The sequence below is a fragment of the Pogoniulus pusillus genome, chromosome 11, assembly GCF_015220805.1.
Source record: "Pogoniulus pusillus isolate bPogPus1 chromosome 11, bPogPus1.pri, whole genome shotgun sequence".
NCBI lineage: Eukaryota > Metazoa > Chordata > Aves > Piciformes > Lybiidae > Pogoniulus > Pogoniulus pusillus.
Window position 1 is genome coordinate 12,023,253 of NC_087274.1, and position 13,584 is coordinate 12,036,836.

Here is a 13,584-nt window from a genome sequence, read left to right on the forward strand (position 1 = left end):
TCAATCTAAACCTCCCCTGGCAGAACCTGAAGCCATTTCCTCTTGTCCTGTCAGCAGCATCCTGGTTGTTGCTCAGTATTTCACAGAAGGTCACCCCTGCACTTTGTCCTGGACAACTGAAAAAGCCCTTGCAGGCATGAGAAGAGCTCCTAGGGGAAAGCATCTACAGTAGCCTGTTGTGGGATCATTGGGTTGGTCCTTGATGCAGTTTCCTTCAAGAAGATAAAGCAGATCTCTGCTGCAATCAGAGAATAGCCAATGGAGAACTGCAGGCAGTGGCTTCTGGAAAGAAATGTCTCTTCAAGTCCTTAAAAAGCCAACTTGCTCCCTCAGCCTTTGGGCTGCTTTTTCCTTCACTGATGATGAGGGAGGGAAGATATGATGTTCCCACAGACTGGATTGCTCTAGGTGAACTCTTTCATTCTCAAGCTCTGGTGCTGTGGCAGGAGCTCTGCCTTAGGCAGGTGAAGTTTTATTCCAAGGGGTGAAGCTCTGGAGTGTGATGGAAATGATTGTGGTGCAAGAGCAGGAGATAGGATTGAAGCAGCAGTGGGTTCATACAGCAGCACATCTTGTGCTAGTGCAGGTCCTGGTGTGGGCAGGGTGTGAGTGAGGGAGGTGTGATACACAAAGCTGGGCAGACCTGTGAATCCTTAATCAAACTAAAAGAAAGCCCCAGATGAAGAAGCTCCATCTGGTGCCCTGGAGATGGTGTCTCTGACAACCTTTGTGAAGAGGCAGCACTAACCTGCACCCTGCCACCAGCCTCCTAGTCCCTCTGCCTTTGGTGACATGATCTCTCCTCTCTCTCAGCTTGCTTCTGAAGTCCTGCTTGTGACTGAAAGCCTCTGCTGTGCAGGAGGGGTGCAGAGTATGGAGCTGCCTAGGAGTTAAGGAGTTTGTAGTGAGGTCAACTTTAGATGTAGCTGAAGATGATGTGTTCTTGACACATCCTCTGGGCACTGCTACAGTCATTTTTGCAGGGGTAATGCTTCCAAGTCCTGACTAGGTGGCAGCTCCTCTTGTGCTCTACAGATGAGGGACTTTTGGGCCAAGCCAAAACCATTTTGGGGGTCCCACAGTAACAATTTCAGAGCACAGACAGTGGGCAAATCCATGGCCATGCCCTGTTTCTGGGACCTGGCTGTGCTGGAGGATGACAGCATCACACCAGGAGAACTACAAAATCCCTTTTCTATTCTTCTGTGGTGTGATGAGGAGGAGGATAAAGTGGGGAAGGTGAAATGGGAGATGTTGTCCCCATAGTATGATACACCTCAGAGAGGTGACCAAAACTGGAGGAGAACTTGGATCTCCTACAACCCGACCCCATCTGTGACTCCACATTCCCTTCTCTAGCCCAACTACTGCTCTGCATGTACAAAGGGAGTATGAAAAGGTAGTTGTGGCTTACCAAAAATGTTTTGCTTTGAGTTGTCATTCCTTATTTCAAACATTTCACACATAGGTCAAAGAGACATCTCAGTTATTTGGAGTAAATAAGCCACAAGTCAATTTACATCAGTGGAATTGGATTGGATTTATAGCAGCCCAAGTGAGATGAGAAGTGCTCTGTAATGTGAGAGATTTGAGAACTTAAATAGTTTTTTAAGAGCTGCTTTCTTTTCTGAAGTTCTTCATTTCAGCAGTAATGAGGTTGGATTTTGGGGTGGGTGGGTTTTTTTTCTTTGCCCTTTATGAAGTGACTGGAATGAGGTCAGATATTTGCAAGCTTCTGCCAACTTTTAATAAGAATAACAATTTAATACTGTCTCTCTCAACCAAAATGCATTACCTGTAGGTTCAGTTGGAGAGCAAATCACGACCTGGAGAGGGAATTGGCTGTTTCATGGTCCTGGAAGCTCTGGTTTCCTCATCAGGGATGATGAAGCTGGAGGGGCTGAGCCCTTGTGGGATTAGAATCATAGAATCAACCAGGTTGGAGGAGACCTCCAAGATCATCCAGTCCAACCTAACACCCAGCCCTGTCCAATCAACCAGACCATGGCACTAAGTGCCCCATCCAGGCTTTGCTTCAACACCGTCAGGGACAGCAACTCCACCACCTCCCTGGGCAGCCCATTCCAGTGCAAATCACTCTCTCTGCCAACAATTTCCTCCTAACATCCAGCCTATACTTCCCCTGGCACAACTTGAGACTGTGTCCCCTTGTTCTGTTGCTGGTTGTCTGGAAGAAGACACCAACCCCACCTGGCTACAACCTCCCTTCAGGTAGTTGTAGACAGCAATGAGGTCTGCCCTGAGCCTCCTCTTCTGCAGGCTGCACCCCCCCAGCTCCCTCAGCCTCTCCTCACAGGGCTGTGTTCCAGGCCCCTCACCAGCTTTGTTGCCCTTCTCTGGGCACGTTCCAGTACCTCAACATCTCTCTTGAATTGAGCGCCCCAGAACTGGACACAGTACTCAAAGTGTGTCCTGACCAGTGTTGAGTCATGAAGTGGTGCCAATGCCTGTGGTCTGTAAAGCTTGGAGACATGGAGTGCTGCTGTCTCCAAACCCTGCCCAAGGTGGCTGCACAGCTGTCACCTTGGTCACGCTGGTAGCAATCCACAAGGATGGCAGTGAAGGTGGTGAAATTACCTGAGTTTTAAAATGGAACTATGGATGAGGTCTGGGAAGCAGTTCAGCTGCCATGGTCTGCCTGAGAATTAAGCCTCCTTTCCCAGGATTGGCTTCACCCAAGTCAGATCCCCACCTGAGTTGCCATGCAGGGAGGAACAGGACCACAACATCTACTGGGATGCAGAGATGTGTTGCTAGAGGAAAGGAATCAGCCCCTCACTTTAACTGGTTGATGGCTAAAGCTTGAGGCCAACACTTGGGTTATAGGAGGAGTTGGTGAGGTTTATTTCAATGCTTTCTCTTCTCTGACAAAAGCCTCCTGTTCATTTAAAACCCCACCAAGCAGCTTGGCCATGTGTGCTGTCAACTGGCCCAGGAAAATAAATTCTAAATAAGCAATTACAGATCACCTGAACTTTGAAGGAAGAAGAAGAAGGGGAAAAAAAGGCCTTTTATCTTGCCTGGTAGATAACTGCTCAGCCCAGGAGGCAAGAAGACCTGTGTCCTTTCCTCAGATGTGGTTGTGGTGTTTAATGCTTGGAGCTCTGCCTACTCCTTGCAAACAAACAAATTTGTCTTGCAGCAAGGTGAGGAGGCTCAGGGGTGACCTCACTGCTGTCTATAACTACCTGAAGGGAGGTTGTAGCCAGATGGGGGTTGGGCTCTTCTCCCAGACAACCAGCAACAGAACAAGGGGACACAGTCTCATGTTATGCCAGAGGAGGTCTAGGCTGGATGTTAGGAGGAAGTTCTTCACTGAGAGAGTGATTGGCATTGGAATGGGCTGCCCAGGGAGGTGGTGGAGGCACCATCTCTGGGGGTGTTGAAGAAAAGCCTGGATGAGGCACTTAGTGCCATGGTCTGGTTGATTGGACAGGGCTGGGTGCTAGGTTGGACTGGCTGATCTTGGAGGTCTCTTCCAACCTGGCTGATTCTATTCTATGATTTGGCCTTCGTCTGTGCAGTGGTTCATAGACCCACAGGATGGTTTGGCTTGGAAGGGCCTTTAAAGAAGAGCTAGTTCCAAGCACCATGGGCAGGGACAACCTTCCTCTAGAGATAACGTTGCTAAAATCCCTGCCCAAGCTGGCCTTGAACACTTCCAGATGTGGAGCATCCACAGCTTCTCTGGGCTATCAATGCCAACATGTCACCACCCTCAGAGTAAAGAATTGCTTCCTTCTATCTAATCTAAGCCTCTCTCCTTCCAGTTTAAAACCATTCCCACTTGTTCTGTGACTACACTCCTGATGAAAAGTCCCTCCCTACCTTTCCTGTAGGCCCTCTTTAAGTGCTGGAAGGCTGCTGTGAGGTGTCCCTGGAGCCTTTTCTTCTCTCCAGTGGGAGAAGGTCAGATTCCTTACTCTTGCTTTTGAACATGCTGCTGACTGTGGGGGGGAGCTCCGAGCTGATCCTGCATGCCAGGAGTGCAAGGCTATGGTTTTAGGAGTGCCAGGGGACAAGGGTGTCCCTGCCCACGCAGATCAGGGCTGAGGGCTGTGTGGACATAGGCAGGGTGAGACAGATGGGACATTAGGGACTGGCAGAGCTGTAAGACATCTGCAGGCATCTATGACTGCAGCCAACAGGCTTGAAATGTCAACATTTGTGTGTGGCTATGAAAGAACAAGGCCAGAGAAGCGGTCACTCCTGTAGGTCCCCCTCAGTCCCAGTCTGGCTTGGAGCAAACCAAGCTGGAGGCTCAAGGAGAGCCAAGAGCTGCCACTTGGCATTTGCTGCCAGTGGGTAATAGCAGCCTTTTCCTGGCAAAAGGTCCCTAGAGCAGGCAGAGAGCCCAGGGCAGGACAGGCAGCCTGCACAGCTCAGCTCTGACAGACACAAGCCAGGGCAGCACACACTGCTCCCAAAATAAACACTGAGTGCCTCTGGGGGTACCCACGGTGCTGGGGGCTGTGCAGAGTGAAGTCACTGCCAGTGCCAGTGTGGAAATAACAGCAAATGTGGAGGAAAAGATGAGAAGCAGCCCAGGGCAGCATGGAGAGACAGCAACGCACAACCCTCGCTGTGGTTGGAGGATGCTGTAGGAAGCTGAAAGGAGTTGCAAAGGATCTGGAGGTGTTGGTGGACAGCTGGCTGAAGATGAGCCAGTGTGTGCCCAGGTGGCCAAGGAGGCCACCAGCATCCTGATTTGGATCAGCTATAGTATGGCCAGCAGGACCAGGGCAGGGACTGTCCCCCTTTCCTGGGCACTGTTTGAGGCCACACATGGAATCCTGGGTTCAGTTTCGGCCCCTTACTACAGGAGGGACATTGAGGGGATGGAATAGGTCCAGAGAAGGGCAAGGAAGCTGGTGAAGGGTCTGGATAACAGGGCTGGTAAGGAGTAGCTGAGTGACCTGGGGCCATTTAGTCTGGAGGAGAGGCTGGGGGGTAGACCTCATTGTTCTCTGCAACTGCCTGAAAGGAGGTTGCAGTGAGGTGGGGTTGGTCTCTTCTGCCTAGTAACAAGTGATAGGACAAGGAGAAATGGCCTCTAGTTGCATCAAAGTTGGACACAAGGAACAACTTCCTCCCCAAAAGGATTGCCAAGCCATGGCCCAGGCTGCCTGGGACATGGAACTGCCATCCCTGGAGGGGTTTCAAAGCTGTGTCACCGAGGGACCTGGTTCAGTGGTGACCTGGCACTGCTAGGTTTGTGGTTGGACTCGATGACCTTAAAGGTCTCTTCCAACTCAAATGGTTACAGACTCTATGTTATTACTGCAGCAATAGTTTTTACCAAGATTCAGCCTGGAGAGGAGAAGGCTCCCAGGTGACCTTATTGTGACCTTTCAGTATTTTAAGGGGGCCTACCAAAAAGCTGGGGAGGGACTTTTTAGGATGTCAGGTAGAGATAGGAGTGGGGGGAATGGAGCAAAGCAGGAAATGGGTAGCTTCAGACTGGATCTTAGGAAGAAGTTCTTCACCATGACGGTGGTGAGAGCCTGGAATGGGTTGCCCAGGGAGGTGGTGGAAACCTCATCCCTGGAGGTGTTTAAGGCCAGGCTGGATAAGGCTCTAGACAGCCTGATCTAGTGTGAGGTGTCCCTGCCCATGGCAGAGGGGTTGGAACTGGGCGATTCTTGTGGTCCCTTCCAACCCTGACTGATTCTATGATTCTAAGATGTGAAATCCTGGCTAGAAAAAAATGGATTATTTGGGGATGGGGGATTGAGTAAGAACTCTCAAATTTACAGCAGGTAAAACCTTTCTGGTTTGTAAGGCAGCCGTCATCTTTCAAGGTAGTTTTAATACCTGGAGCCCTGGGGATTAGCTTAACTATGTTGCTTTAATAAAATCAGCCTAAATGCCGAAATCAATTGCGGGAACATCACTTCCCTTCCTCCCCTTGCATCAAATAAGTCCCTATTTTCCAACTCAGTGGATGTGCTTGGCGAAGAGGAGATGAAATGATGGACTTAGACCTCCTAACTAACCTTAGAGGAGTGTAAAATACAATTTGCTCATATTTAGCAGCAGCTGTTTCGACGGCGGGGATTAAAGTGATTGGCAAATATGGGAGCAATTTCTCCCAAGTGGTAACTGAAAGCTGCTATTTTAGGTTCATAATAAAAAGGAGAAAAAGAAGAAGAAGAAAAAAAAAAAACCCTGTAGTTACAAAATAGCCTAACACACCAAATGCAACTATTTTATGAGCTCATAAAAATAGCACTGCAGCAGCGCTGCGTGCGCTGTGCTGGGAGCGCAGGCTCTGCCGCCTCGGGCAGCCGTGCGGGCAGTGCTGCCCTCAATTGCAGTTCAGGACAAGCTGCCTGCCCCTAATTGCAGGCTGGGGTCAGCTTTCATGCCCTGCCAGGGGAACAACCTGAGCATCCCATGCTCGGGCTTCCTGCCTGCTCCAGAGTTACAGAGTGAGCTTGGACAAAGCGGGTTGGCTTGTCCAGGACCTGTGGAGAACTAAATTGGGACCAGTTCTGGGCAGGGAGCACAAAGGATGAATCTGGAGAAATGTCTGCCAAGGAACTTACTTTTTTTTTCTCCTCTCTTTAAGTTAAAAATAAGCTCAGGGTGGCATAACCCTTTGGAGATAAGTAGTGACAGCAGCAGCAAGAATTGTGTTTGGAGAGCAAGCCACAGCATGGCCACAGCAGGGCAGTGAAGCTGGGGAGAAGTTTGGAGCACAAGTCCTGTGAGGAGCAGTTGAGGGAACTGGGCTTGTTCAGCCTGGAGAAGAGGAGATTGAGGGGAGACTTTCTGGCTCTCTACAGCTGCCTGAAAGGAGGGTGGAGTGTGGTGGGGGTGGGTCTCTTCTCCCAAAGAACTAGTAATAGCCCAAGAGGAAATGGCCTGAAATTGTGCCAGGGGAAATTTAGGTTGGGTGTTAGGAAAAAATTCTTTCCTGCAAGAGTGGTCAGGGGTTGGAACAGGCTGTCCAGGGAGGTGGTGGAGTCCCCATCCCTGGAGGTGTTCAAGAAATGTCTGGACATGGCAATTTGGAACACGGTTTAGTGGGCATAATGATGCTGGGTTGACTGTTGGAGTTGATGATCATTGAATCATAAAATGGTTTAGGTTGGAAGGGGCCTCAAAGATCATCCAGTTCCAACTCCCTGCCATAGACAGAGACGCCCCCCCACCCCCCCACTAGAACAGGTCACTCAAGACCTCATCCAACCTGGCTTTGAACACCCCCAGAGAGGGAGCAGCCACAACCTCCCTAGGCAGCCTGTGCCAGTGTCTCATCGCCCTCACTCTCAGAGGTGTTCTCCAACCCTAGCCATTCTATGATGCTAAAAACTTGGTGGCCTCCTTAAAACAAAGAGAAGCTTTGACTTGATCTTGGCCCAGAATCTGAGCACACCTCCCTTCAGCATTCCCACCCCACAGCACTTCCCTCCCAACAGAGGCAGAGTGGATGCAGAACAAGGAGCCTGTTGGGAAAAGGATCTCGGTGTTAGCCAAAGTGTCACCAGCCACAACCATTTGCCCAGATGAGTGGTAGTTAAAACATTTCTGCCCTACCACTGGCAATAGTCTCTTAGCTCACTACCTCCTGGCTGAGGCTGTGCCTAGTAAAAAAATGCTTTTCCTTCCTTTCTAGACTCAATTTAGTGTCTGCTGGTGTCACGAAGCAAAGGCTCAGCCTAATGCTCTGGGGCTTGTGGCTTAATGGTGATTAGACTCAGCTCTGAGCTGGGCAGACTTCATTAGAAACACTCCTAGAGCCTAGAGATCCATGCTTGAAGCAGCACTGATGCAGCTGGCGTGCAGGCTGTACTGGGAGGAAGCTTCAGCCATGACCTTGTAGTTTTGGAAAAGCAGCTAAAGCTTTTTCTCTTAAAGTCAGCAGCTCTTTCTCTTAAAACCAGCAGCTCCTTCTCTGACCCTAATGGGAAAGGATGCAGAATAAAGCAACTATTTTTAGGTGCAGCATTACCTTTGTAGCTAAACCTACTTCAAGACCTGCTCCCCACAGCCCTTGCTGCCTCCTAGGGATGTAAAATTTGGCTTGGAGAGGAGCGAGGCCATGGTGGATGGAAGAGGCTTTGATTCAGCCACAGTGAGACTCTCTGAGGTTCTGTCCAGATCTCAAAGCTATTCACAGCTTTGGGCAAATCAGTTTGTCTCCAGCATGGCTCCAGCAGTGTGTGCATGCAGCCATCAGCTGCCAGCACTCACAGTGGGGCACAGAATCACAGAGTGGGTTACACTGGAAGAGACTTTTAAAGCTTATCCAGTCCAATCCCCTGCAGTCAGCAGGGACATCTGCAACTGCCCCAAACAACCTGGCCTGAAATGGTTCCAAGGATGAGGCAACTCCCACCTCTCTGGGCAGCCTGGGCCAGGCTCTCACCACCCTCAGTGTCAAACACTTTTCCTTCTCTCCAGTCTGAATCGACCTCTTTTGGTTTCAAACCATCCTCCCTTGTCCTGCCACAACAGGCCCTGCTCAGAAGTCTGTCCCCAGCTTTCTAATCATCCCCTTTAATAGTGAAAGCCACCAGACATCTCCTCCAGGAGAGGATTCACTTTTTATCATTAGAAGATTCCTTTTCTCAGCTTGCCACTGTGCAAGGGGAAATCCATCAGGAAAAGCAGCATTACCTCCAGGGACATTTCATCCCAGTCCATGCGGAGTGAATTGGGCTTAGTCTAAGATTAAGAGGGACATTACTGCAGTCAGTGCTACAATTGTGAGCCTGGGGATTACCTAAGTCATAGGAGCTGCAAGAAGAAGATGAAGCTCTGTGTGCACTGCTGAGGAGAACTCCTGAGCCTTTGCCTTGTTGGTGTCTCGGTTCCTGAGCAAACCCACAAATCATCTCCTGTTTAAGGGAGAATCCTCCCCCCACTGACCAGCCCTAAAGCAGCAGGATTAATGTCAGTCTTAATTCTCAGTTGTCACTTGCAGGGAAGCTTTGTCCCTGCATATTTCATAACTGCAGGCTGTGTTTTGAAAACCCTGAGCGGTGAAAACCTTCTCTCCCTGAATCGAAACAAGCAGGAAGGGCTTGGGAGGAGCAGTAAGTTCTCCAGCAGAAGGCAGGATGGCCTCCTTCACAGCTGGCTCCCAATCGTTTATCCAGCAAGAGCTGTCCCACAGCCAGCCAATAAATTGTGCACTGTGCAGCCTTCTTGGCATCCTGATCATGAAAATCTAATTAGTGTGAAAGTGGAGTTTCTTGGGTCAGCTGAGGAGACAAACCTGTTCCACCCAGACTGCAGTCCCATGCAGGCAGACCCCAGGGGCTTTGGCTGGAGAGAGGTGGAACAGCTTTGGTGTATCCCTCTGGCTTTAGTTGAAATTAGGAGTGATGATGACATTCTCTCTGCAGTGTTTCCCACTGGGGCAAGAAAATGGAGAGAGATCTACAGAGACCTGTACAGCTGAGGCAGAGATATCCTGTATGTGTACAGACAGATGTGGCCAGACTGGAGCATTGGGCAGAGTTCAACTTCATCAATTTCAACAAGGGCAAGTGTGGGGTCCTGCAGCTGAGGAGGAAAAAAAACTGGACCAGTAGAGCTGTGGGGTGACCTGCTGAGAAGCAGCTCTATGGAGAAGGACCTGGTTGTGCTGGTGGGTGACAAGTTCCCATGAGCCAGCAACAAGCCCTTGTGGCCATGAAGGCCAATGGGGTCCTGGGGTGCATTCAGATGAGTGTAGCCAGCATGTGGAGGGAAGTTCTCCTCTCCTTCTACTCTGCCCTAGTGAAGCCACAGCTGGAGTCTTGGGTCCAGTTCCAGGCTCCCCAGTTCAAGAGAGACAGAACTACCGGAGGGAGTACAGTGGAGGCTACAAAGCTGCTGAGGGGCCTGGAGCAGCTTTGTGAGGAGCAAAGGCTGAGAGCCTGCAGAAGAGTAGCCCCAGAGAGGACCTGAGCAATGCTCAGAAAGAATTAAAAAGTGAGGTGCGAGAGGCTGGGGCCAGACTCTGGTCAGTGGTGCCCAGTGCCAGGAGGTTCCATCTGAACAGGAGAAGAAACTTTGTTGTGAGAGTGCAGGCTGCCCATAGAGACTGTGGAGTCTATTTCTCTGGAGAAATTCCAGACCTGTGGGTGCTAGGTTGGACTGGATGATCTTGGAGGTCTCTTCCCACCTGGTTGATTCTATGATCCTATGATGCTGGGCAAGCTGCTGTGGGTGCCCCTGCTTTAGCAGGACTGGATGATCTCTAGAGGTCTCTTCCAACCCCTACCATGCTGGGATTCTGTGACAAGCTGAAATAAGACTTTTACTTATGAGATTCTGGGCTTTTTTCTGCAAAGTATCTAACCAGCAGCTGCCAATTACAGACATGGAGGCAGCTTTAAAACACTTCAGCAGTCCAGGAGTATCTGGGACCAGATTTCTTAGTCCATGTCTATAGAATCATAGAATCAACCAGGCTGAAAGAGACCTCCAAGATCATCCAGTCCAACCTAGCACCCAGCCCTAGCCAGTCAACCAGACCATGGCACTAAGTGCCTCATCCAGGCTTTTCTTGAACACCTCCAGGGATGGTGACTCCACCACCTCCCTGGGCAGCCCATTCCAATGCCAATCACTCTCTCTGCCAGGAACTTCCTCCTAACATCCAGCCTAGACCTCCCCTGCCACAACTTGAGGTTGCGTGCCCTTGTTCTGTTGCTGGTTGCCTGGGAGAAGAGACCAACCCCACCTGGCTACAGTCTCCCTTCAGGTAGTTGTAGACAGCAATGAGGTCTGCCCTGAGCCTCCTCTTCTCCAGGCTGCACACCCCCAGCTCCCTCAGCCTCTCCTCACAGGGTTTGTGCTCCAGGCCCCTCACCAGTCTTGTTGCCCTTCTCTGGACACGTTCCTGCAAGACCTTCCCATGCTTTATGTTCTTCAAGGTTTTGATCTAAGGAGCTGTATACCGACTCCCAAGCTAGCAAGGATGGAAGGTATGACACTGTCTTTCTGGTTTTTAATGAGTGATGGGGCTCAAATTAACATTCAGAATATGAAAAGGAAGGACTCCTGAAAGGGTGCCTCATTATTTCTGATGTCAAACGCTTTACAGGGAAATCCAAGATCAGAGCAGATTTGGGGGGAGTTGGTGTGAATTTGGGTCTGTGATGAAGCTTGGTCCTTCATCAGCAAGCGAGTGGTGAGGTGATTAGCTGCAAGCACTCAGTGATCTCTCTGGGCTTTGATTAACTTGTTAATGAGCTTATGATGGGCGACACCACGTCTATGCGGCGTGTCAGCCCTGCTGCGTGCCGTTCTTCCCCTGAGACTTACATGCTGCACAGATGCATTTGAACATCATTTTGGACTTTGGAAACAGTTAATTGCAGCTGATTTTCACTTTGAAATCTCCAGCTGATTCAAAGCTCAGAGCTGCTTCTTCCTTGACAACCTGCCAGAAAGAACAGAGCTTGATCCTCTGTGTCAACCTCCTGGTTTGCCATTCGCAGCCACGTGTGGAGTTTTGCTGGTGACAAATGCAGCCCTTAATTTTTCTTGCACCCCCCAAGAAAATGATGCATTTGTGCCCTGATCCTGCAGACATTAATCACAACTTTGTTCAAGTGAATATTTCTGCTGGTTCCAGTGAGACTAATCGCATGCCCAACGCAGCAGATGCCACAGCATTTAAAGGACTGGGCCCTTAAATTGCATCTCTAAAATACTTTATTTCCCCAGAGATGTCTGAAACTAAAGGATCAACTTCTCAAGTGCTGCAAGCTCTGTGCAGGCAGAGACAGAAGCCCTCCTGCTCACAAAGGGATGTAATTTATGCAGACAAAAGCAATTTAAACTAAAATTGATCCAGCACTACAAAAAGTGATTGGGTCAGTAGTTTGGCAAATAAGAAGGATGAGTTCACTCCACGGCCATTTACAGTGGATAATAAATTAGATCTGGCTGAAATATTTTGACCAGACTTTTTCTCTTTCTTTCTTTTCTTTCTTTTCTTTCTTTTCTCTTTTCTCTTTTCTCTTTTTTCTCTTTTCTCTTTTCTCTTTTCTCTTTTCTCTTTTCTCTTTTCTCTTTTCTCTTTTCTCTTTTCTCTTTTCTCTTTTCTCTTTTCTTTTCTTTTCTTTTCTTTTCTTTTCTTTTCTTTTCTCTTTTCTCTCTTCTCTTCTCTTCTCTTCTCTTCTCTTCTCTTCTCTTCTCTTCTCTTCTCTTCTCTTCTCTTCTCTTCTCTTCTCTTCTCTTCTCTTCTCTTCTCTTCTCTTCTTCTTTTCTTTTCTTTTCTTTTCTTTTCTTTTCTTTTCTTTTCTTTTCTTTTCTTTTCTTTTCTTTTCTTTTCTTTTCTTTTCTTTTCTTTTCTTTTCTTTTCTTTCCCTTCCTTCCTTCCTTCCTTCCTTCCTTCCTTCCTTCCTTCCTTCCTTCCTTCCTTCCTTCCTTCCTTCCTTCCTTCCTTCCTTCCTTCCTTCCTTCCTTCCTTCCTTCCTTCCTTCCTTCCTTCCTCCCTCCCTCCCTCCCTCCCTCCCTCCCTCCCTCCCTCCCTCCTTCCTTCCTTCCTTCCTTCCTTCCTTCCTTCCTTCCTTCCTTCCTTCCTTCCTTCCTTCCTTCCTTCCTTCCTTCCTTCCTTCCTTCCTTTCCTTCCTTCCTTCATTTTCCTTCCTTCCCTCCCCTTCCCTCCCCTCTCTCTTCCCTTCCCTTCCCTTCCCTTCCCTTCCCTTCCCTTCCCTTCCCTTCCCTTCCCTTCCCTTCCCTTCCCTTCCCTTCCCTTCCCTTCCCTTCCCTTCCCTTCCCTTCCCTTCCCTTCCCTTCCCTTCCCTTCCCTTCCCTTCCCTTCCCTTCCCTTCCCTTCCCTTCCCTTCCCTTCCCTTCCCTTCCCTTCCCTTCCCTTCCCTTCCCTTCCCTTCCCTTCCCTTCCCTTCCCTTCCCTTCCCTTCCCTTCCCTTCCCTTCCCTCTCTTCCCTATCTCTTCCCTTCCCTACCCCTTCCCTTCCTTCTCTCTTCCCTCTTTCTTCCCTCTCTTCCTTTCCCTTCCTCTCCCTCTCCTTCTTCCTCTCCCACTCTTTTCTCTTCCCCCCTTTCTCTCTTCTTCCCTTTCTTGTTTTCAATCACAACCAAAGCATTATGCAATGTAACTTTTTGCCGTTCAGAGCTTCAGAGAGATGAAGCTCAGGTCCAGGTGATGGGGCTAAAAAGCTGCCTGGCTGGATAAGGAAAGAGGCTGCCGTGCGAGTTCATGGTTAGAACTCTGGCTGAAGTTCAAAAACTTCTGCAAAGTGTAAATATTCTTTCTGTGTCCTCTCCTGATCATGTAACACTCATAAACAACAGACGTAATTAGAAACATTTCAAGGCTTTGAAATTGCTTCGCTTTGGAAGGAAAATGAAACTCTTGTTGTGGTGTAATAGAGACTGAACCCCTGGGTCAGGATGCTGCCTGCTTGGCCAAGCAGAGAGGGGCTGGGATTTAAAGGACTGTCCTCTAAAAAGGGCTGTGAGAAAGACTCAACTAATTGTAATGGTAGGTTTTGGAAGGGACTGCCAGAGATCATAGAATCATAGAATCAACCAGGTTGGAAGAGACCTCCAAGCTCATTCAGTCCAACCAAGCACCCATCCCTGTCCAAT